Genomic DNA, 8675 nt, shown 5'->3' with positions numbered 1-8675 from the left:
GGTCCCGTAAGCGACCACATGTCTCATATTGTCTCATCTTGTCAAAATTGGCTCTCCTGATGTCCGGTACTTGAACATTATTCGTACTTTTTAATTATTTCCAAATAATATTAAATCTTATTTCTTGGTGACCGCTAGAGCCTAGACTATCTCCCAGTCTTATGTTACTCGTTAGGTGCTCATTATTAGTTAGAACTAAGTCCAGAGTATTCTCTCCCCTCGTAGGATCGGTAATCATTTGTTTTAGTGTTTTAGGAAATTATTCTGCACCACACCTAAGAAAATTTTCGTTTCCTAATCTCCTACTTAAATTTCCCAGTCATTGTTTCTATAATTAAAATCTCCCATGATCATAACGTTTTTGTACTGGTATGCCCTGCGAATTTCATGAATCAGGGGATCAGTCTGCTCAATGCTGAGGTTAGGAGGTCTATATAGGACGCCAATAATAAGTTTCTTATTCTTGCCTATAATCTCCACCCAAATAGATTCCATGCTATCCTCTTCCTTAATCTAATTGTTGATAATACAGTTTATTGTATTTTTAACGAAAATTGCTAATCCTCCCCCACTTCTGCCAACCCTGTCCTTGTGAAACAATTATATCCTTTTATCTCGATTTCCGGAAGGAAATGCCTATCAGACATATTGATCCAAATGCTAGACATCTTAGAGAAGGTGAGGTATTTTGGACTTGTTTGAAGATGTTATTTAGGTTTGGAAGATTACCAGCCATCCTCTTGATGTATTGAATCTTCTCATTCATTGATCCACCTCTACATAGAAGAAAATATGATGAACAAAATAACTGAAAGACTGATTCATCTTAGACTGGAATATACAATTTTCGTATGGTCACCACACCTCCTAAAGAAAGATATAAGAAGATTAGAGAGAATCCAAAGGACGCCAACTAAAACGATCCCAAATTTAAACAGGACGATCTATGAAAAAAAGAAAGAAAGTGAGGATTCCAACATTCATATAATGAAGAGAGGTGACATAATAATGATATTTAGATCAGAAGAAAGCATAGAAAAAATGATGGAGATTTACTGGTATGGGATGAAAGATAAACAAGTGGTTTAAAAAAAAATAGAGGATGGTAGGAAGTATAGCTTTCCACATAGATATATAGACTTATAGAACAGGTTGAATAAGAATGTATTCCAAGCCAACACCATAAATTAATTCAAGGCAAAGATTAACGAGTGGAGGTAAAGAGACAGGACCCCATAAACACAGCTCCAACTACATATACTACAACTAGATAAATACATAAGTCACACTAGAAAGGTCCTAGTTATATATTGGGTCATCGCATGTCTAATAAGATCACATTTTTTAATGTTAACTTGTTAGGTATAATGAAATTACTTCTTTTCTGTGTGGGTAATCATATCCTTTGTGAAAAAACTCCATTGCAAAGGTCACATTAGAAAAGCTTCTTTCCTGTGTGGCTCATTGTATGTCTTTTCAGATGACTAAGAAAGATGCAGAGTACAAATCACATTGGGAAGGTTTTTCTCCTTTCACATAACTTCTAGAAAAAAGGTTGCAGCATTACAGATACAATGAAAAAAAAAATCTCCTGTTTGGTCCATCATGTGTAGTTTGAAATAAATCAAGTGAAAACGCTGTATCACAACAGTCATACTGGAGAAATTTCTTTACTGTGTGGGTCACCATCTTCATCACAAAGATCACACTGGAAAGACTTCTCTCCAGCATGTCACTACATGCCTCTTGAGAAGGTTACATCACAAAGACCACACGAGAAAGGCTTCTCTCCTGTGTAGGTATCATATGCCTTCTGAGATCTTCCTTTTCCGAGAAAGCTGCATTTCACATATCAAATTGGAAAGACTTCTCTCCATATGGCTTATGATATGCCTTTTGAGATTACTCTTCTATGAGGAAGATGTATTGTAAAGGTCACACTGAAAAGGATCCTCTCCAGTGTGGGTTATCATATGCAATTTAACATTACTCTTTTTCGAGAAAGCTGCATAACAAAGGTGACAGTAAAAAGGCTTTTCTCTTATGTAAATCATTGAATGCCTTTTGAGACTGTACTACTTCTGTGAGAAAGCTGTATTACAACGGTCACGCTGGAAATGTTTCTATCCTGTGTGGGTCACCACATGTCTTTGAATATTACCCTTATGTGAGAAAGATGCACCACAAAGGTCACACTGGAAAGGCTTCTCTCCTGTGTGGGTTATCATATGATTTTTGAGAGAAGACCTCTCTTTTTTTGGAGAAGCTGCCTGGTAAAGTCCACAATGGAAAGGCTTCTGTACTGTGTGGGTCATTAAAGGCCTTTGGAGATTATCCTTATGTGAGAAAACGGCATCACAGAGATCGCAGTGGAAATGTAGAGAGGCAAAAAGGAAGAACCTGGGTATTTTCAGATGAAGCATTTGGAAATATGGTAGGTAAGAATGGGCAGAATGAAAATTGTGGAGGTAAGGCAGAGAATGGAGATAAAAAAAATACTGTTGGATACGGCAGCTCAAATAGGGCTCAAGTGGTTTGCACGTATGGAAAGAATGAGCGAGGAAAGACTCTCAAAGGAGAGTGTGAAATAGAGGGAAATGAAGCGAGCTTGAGAGGAAGGCCAAGCATGAGGTGGATGGGTTGGGTAAAGGGGGGTTGGATGCATGAAGAACGTTTGCTGAATAAAAGAAAGAGACTCAAAAAGGTAAGAGTGAATGGAAATTGTGAAAAGAAGAGGGATTGGCCCGGTTCCAGATGTTCATCTCATCTGTTCCGTGAAGTATTTTGAGTGAATGGGTTCAAAGGTGACCATGTAATGAAATGGAGGGGGTAAACCTACTGTGCCTCTCTGGTGGGAGACAGAAATACGTGTACAGTCTGTCTGTCTGTCTGTCTGTCTGTCTACCTGTATTTCTGTCTTTGTCTACCTGTCTATTTGTCTACATGTCTGTCTGACTGGCTGGTTGTTTGCCTATATGACTGGCTGGTTTTTTGCCTGTCTGGATAGTTGTTTGTCTGTCTGTCTGTCTTTCTGCATCATTTATCAATCGGGAGCATGCGTCAGGGGCACGCTGCTTCTTTCACATGCCGTCGCTAGTTCCCACGGCTTCTACGAGTAAACTCCCATGTAGCCACACTTCCCACTCCTATACTGCAATAAAGGAGATGAAGCCCAGGGTGTGCTTCAGCCTCACCAACCGAAGTAACCTTTATAACGGTGTGCTGTAGTCGGCTAGATATAACTACAGCTAGTCCCTCGAGATGGACCCCGTCGGTGTGGCCAGACCAAGAGTAAGTGTAACTCTCACTACTGATCTCGCCACTGCCTGATCTTTTCATCTCTAACAGAGTCAATATATTCAATCTAAAATTACTGAGCTCCGCCGATAAAAAGGGCAGTTGGTCATCCTAGGAAAGGGAAAGAATGTTCCAGGCGGCCATATGGAGAGCCTACCCAAGTTTCACCCCAGGCCTGTCTCGACGCTTTTGTTACAAAGGATTACAAAGGCGGAGCATGCCGACAGGAGACCTTTTGGTCCATATGTAGGTCGGATGCGAAAAAATCATAATAATGATAAACAAATGAATGAATAAATAAAAACAATAATAATTAGATAATAAATAAAATAAATAGATGCATAGGTATACATACATATACCAAAGGTTTTTCCCCCTTACACAAGGGGTAGCCAAGAAGAAAAAGGCACAGAAAATCACTCCCATCCACTTCATTTCCCATATATTCCACTTCCCTTCACCCTCCTCCCTCCCTCCTATCTTGGTATCTCCTGGATGACGGGTCATCTTTGCATCCTGTCCACTGCCCTGGGTCAGAAGGAGTGTCGCAAGACACAGCACATCCACAGCAAGGCCGCTTCATAAATTCGGTAAACCTCCCTCTCCGTCCCCTCATGCAGGGAAGGAGAAGACGACCCCGTTTGGGGTATTGGCTGCATGTTATTGTGGCAAAATAGTATGCCGTTGATACTTTAGGGTCTATATGGGGCGCCCCTACGGACCAGAGCCACACATCATTTTGTCTGTGATAGAGGAAAACTCTGTACATAGAGAAATGATGACACTTTTATACTACGACTGTCCCTCCGTTATGCTGTCCCCCAACCCCTTGTTACTGTCCTGTACCATTTTTCTGAATATTCATATCCTTTTTTCGCCTACCTACCCTGTGGTGGGGGATAAGAATACTGCCACCAAGTATTTTCACTTGAGTCGTAAAAGGCGAGAAGAAAGGGACGGGGGATGGGATTAGGAGTCCTACAACCTGTAGCCCCAAAAGGGGATATTCCTAAAAAAGAAAGTAAAGGCAAGGCATAGGTATAGTTAGATAATAAACAGGTAAATAGTAAATCATGATAAATTGACATAACTAATAATAAATGAGAATCAAACAAATAATAATAAACAAACAGACAAATGTCTGTTGAGGAAGAACGGGAGAGGACAGAAGACAGGGGTGAATGGAGAATGGTTGTATATGGATGATGTTGTGATGCATGAGGTGGAATGGGCGGGGGGATGGGGGGTGAGGTAGTATGTGTGAGCAAAATTTGACGCAGCCCGAAGGGATTTCTCCCCGTTTTCTCCTTTTCTACATGGAGGGACGGTGAGGGGGGTCGCCGATTTAATGAAGTGGCCTTGCTGTGGATGTGCTGTGTCTTGCGACACTGCTTCTGACCCAGGGCAGTAGACAGGGTGCAGGGATGACCCGTCATCCAGGAGGCGCTAAGATAATAAAGGGGAGGGGAGTGAAGTGTATTTAGGGATGGAATGGGTGGGAATGATTTTATGCCTGTTTCTTTTTGGCTACCTCCCTTGTAAGGGGGAAAAAGCCTTGGTATATGTATGCATGTATAAGATAAATGATAGTCATTACAGCATCTTGCTTAGGTGTTTATCTAAATGATTCTTAAAGCTTCGAACTGAACTACATTGCACTGCCTCTGCAGGAAGTTTATTCCATTCATTAACTACACGGCTGGCGAAGTTGTTTCTACTTACTTCCAAATTAAATCTATTTCCGGACAGTTTGAGACCATTGTTTCTTGTCTGATTCTCATTCAGTGTGAAAATTTTGTCACTTTTGATGTTGTCAATTCCATTTAGAATTTTAAAGACCTGTATCAAGTCACCTTTGAGTCTACGCTTTTTTAGGGAAAACAGATTCATATGTTTAAGTCGATTTTCGATATTTGGAATCAGTTTTGTAGCTCGCCGTTGTACTTTTTTCCAATCTGTCAATGTCTTTAATGAGATTCGGTGACCATACGGAAACAGCATATTCCAAATGTGGACGAACTAACGATTTATATAGCTTGTTAATGAGTGATGGACTTTTGAAGTCAAAAGATCGCGCAATCTGTTCCTCATTTGCAACACCCCGGCAGCACACACAGCGGACTTAGTGGTTTTGACAGTGACAGATTGTTATCCCGCCCCCACCTTTTACATTTGTTTATGATTCGCCCTCCCTTGCCTCACACCACCGAGCCCAACTAGGATTTGAAAATACATATCAACCCAACAGTCCCAGGGGTCGTGGGGAAGAGTAAGCACCCACCACCTTGGCACGAGGGTGAGTCACCTTCAGATCGCGCGATGTCGGCCCAAGCGGTAGCTGCTTGACTCAGGGCGTGTCTTACCAAAAAATTTAAGTCAGGCAGCCCAGCCTCTCCGAGCCAAGAGGGGACACTCATCCTAGCTTAAACTGATGACCAAAGAGGTGTGTTGCTGGCCCAAGTCGGGGGAGGGGGGCACCTCAGAATAATCACAGCACTGGGACATCACTCCACCTCCACTACTCCTGTTTCCAGTCACTTTATGGATACTATGCACAGCCGACACGTAGGTTAGTGATCTATAAGAATTGTATGGTCATTGACTCAGAATTTATTTGCCTTTTTGATGGTCTTCTTTTTCCTTCATCTGGGTGTCGAACACACCCTTATCACTGGTGGATGACCAATGGGGGATCAGGTTCAGTGGCCGACAATACAACCATGCGGAAGGTAGCACTGGATTACATGGTACCAGTAGAAAGACAATTGTTTCACCTCTCTGAATGTATGAAGGCAAATATGTATACATGAATGTATGTATGTGTGCATGTGTGTATGTATGTATGTATGTATGTATGTGTGCATGTGTGTATGTATGTATGTATGTATGTGTGCATGTGTGTATGTATGTATGTATGTATGTGTGCATGTGTGTATGTATGTATGTATGTATGTATGTATGTATATATGTATATATGTATATATGTATTTGTGTATGTATATATGTATGTGTATTTACTCTACACGCATGTTTGAATGAAGCGATACAAGTAAACCAATCTTGAAAAGTTTGATCTTAATAGCTCCACGTCTATTTCTATGAAGGTTTGATGACTAAATCTAATAATTCATCCGAAGGGAATCGGTGGTTGTTAAAAATTGATCTGCCTTTTAGTTTGTGTTAATGAAAACACCTCTTGATCTTTACCGTTTGCCCCTTTTCTCCCACCTCGATCCCGCCGGTTATTTAGTGTGTGAAAACCTTCCTTGAAGAACGGAAGCGGGCACCGATACCACCACGCCATCATGAAAAACGGGTCCTGTTACATCGCCACCAACATAGAGGTAATGGCCGAGAATGCTAAAGTTTTCTTTCCATTGAAATAGAAAAACAGGATTATGAAGGAATTAGGGTACTGTTCATGCTTTGAGACCACTATCATAGTCTTTATCTTTTCCACTAAACTGACAGAAACATCCTAAATTTTCATAGTTATCGGCTCCTTATTCTCATCCCCAACGTGTCTTTCCGCTTTCGATTTCATACTCTGATGCTATACAGATGGTTCATTTTAAGGTGTTTTGACATCCAACACCAAAAATGGCGAAGTCCAAGTGAAACAGTTCACTTTGCGTTTGAAAGTAAGCTAGCGATATAGCATCATACTCGTATGTAGATACCAGTCGTCTTTCAGTCACGGTACCAAGGCAAAATAATAATAATGATGATGATGATAACGGTATTAATGATAATGATAATAATGATAATAATAATAATAATAATAATAATGATAATAATAATAATAATGATAATAATAATAATAATAATAATAATAATAATAATAATAATAATAATAATAATAATAATAATAATAATAATAATAATAATAATAATAATAATAATAATAATAATAATAATAATAATAATAATAATAATAATAATAATAATAATAATAATGATAATGACATTCTTTATACCGTTGCTATAGTATATTGGTACTTTATAAGCTTGCATGGCATCATATTGATCATTTTCCTTCTGAAGTGGTTATCATTATTTGAATTTGGCCTTATAATATAATTTCTATGGCAATGTCATGATCAGTATATAGGACTTATTCATGGACAAAGCGGAAAGATGGTTAATCTTAGCAGACTTGAAAGTAGTCAAGAGTGATGACATGTTGCCAGAGATTCAACACTACTTCTCCGGCCTGAATCTCACCTCACAGCAGCAGCAGCCGTAATGCCTCTCCACTTCTATTCTTTGCATATTCTATTTATACCGCGCTTATCCTTCTTTGGTAAGAAAGACGACCTGGGTTTTTCCCAGACGAATAAGCCTGCCTGGTGGAAGACTGAATATCTGTGGAAGACGGACATTGTAACCAGGGGTTATTTGAGATTAGAAAGCGACTCTGAGATAGCTCCCTCAGTTAAATAACGTCAACTGGCGGGAGTGGAGATACGAGCTATTTGAGTGATGATGTAACACTTTGACCGCGGGAGGGGGTTTATTTCGTCTGAATAAAACCACCTGTCATCTGTTAGAATGAATTTATGAACCATCGAAGCCAAATAGTTATGCAAAACAGGTTGAACAAAGAAAAAAATATATGAATGACGTTACAATATTGCCCCATCCATGTTCCAAATTACAGAACGTCTGAAGATTTCACCAGTTCATGTTGACTACGAAAACCTTGTTAGACATAAGCGAATCGAATTTGTACACTTAGACTTTGGGTTTAACCACTTTTTGAATGCGGGTATATCCCTTTAGATTAAAAATGAAATGCCAGTAGGCGGAGTAAATATATGAAACTGACATCCAATCCAAAGGAGATGACAAATCATCTTCCGTTTTTCAGCTTTACCCGTGGTCCCATCGATCACCCCGGGAAGACCAGAAAGGCGTCATATATCGTATCGTGGAAATTCTAATGCAGAGAGTGAATGCTTGGTAAGTCAGAAAAAAAAATCGCCAATGCAATACATACTCTCATACGAGTACGGTGTCAGAGGTTGGTATATGATCTTTGTATTGTCTCTTCATTGACTACACATTAAAAGTAGTTTGTAAATTTACAATTTGTTGCATAAATTAAGTGTAATTTTTTGTATGATTACACATTTGGTTACATAAAAAGTGTACATACAGGTAGATAAAAACATACATGGATACAATGATACATATGAATTTATGCATGTATTGTACCCTAATGGAGGGGGAAGGGGTACGAAAATGAACTCGTGATTTTTAGAGGGTCGGTATGTTGTGTGGGAGTGTGTTGATTAGGGGGTTGGGGGGGGTAAGGAAGTCAGCCAGAAGGAGCAGTGTGAGTTAGGAGGGGATGCGGGTGCGTAGGCTTTTGTAGT

The 8675-nt window shown here is 39.7% G+C and overlaps 1 protein-coding gene across 5 annotated transcripts in view; it reads left to right on the top strand.

The window, feature by feature from the left end:
- The window catches only part of LOC143027795 (Na(+)/citrate cotransporter-like), a 32781-nt gene extending 31395 nt beyond the window's left edge, over positions 1-1386 (top strand). For all 5 annotated transcript variants that reach the window (XM_076189368.1, XM_076189369.1, XM_076189366.1 and 2 more), the window contains exon 14: positions 1-1386. This exon is cut by the window's left edge and continues 1358 nt beyond it. The gene's annotated coding sequence lies outside the window, so the exon portion shown is untranslated.
- Positions 1387-8675: the final 7289 nt, after the last annotated feature.

The sequence above is a fragment of the Oratosquilla oratoria genome, chromosome 8, assembly GCF_046742065.1.
Source record: "Oratosquilla oratoria isolate Oo_2021 chromosome 8, ASM4674206v1, whole genome shotgun sequence".
NCBI lineage: Eukaryota > Metazoa > Arthropoda > Malacostraca > Stomatopoda > Squillidae > Oratosquilla > Oratosquilla oratoria.
The sequence above is the reverse complement of the archived record's forward strand: the minus strand, read 5'-3'. Positions and strand labels throughout refer to the sequence as shown.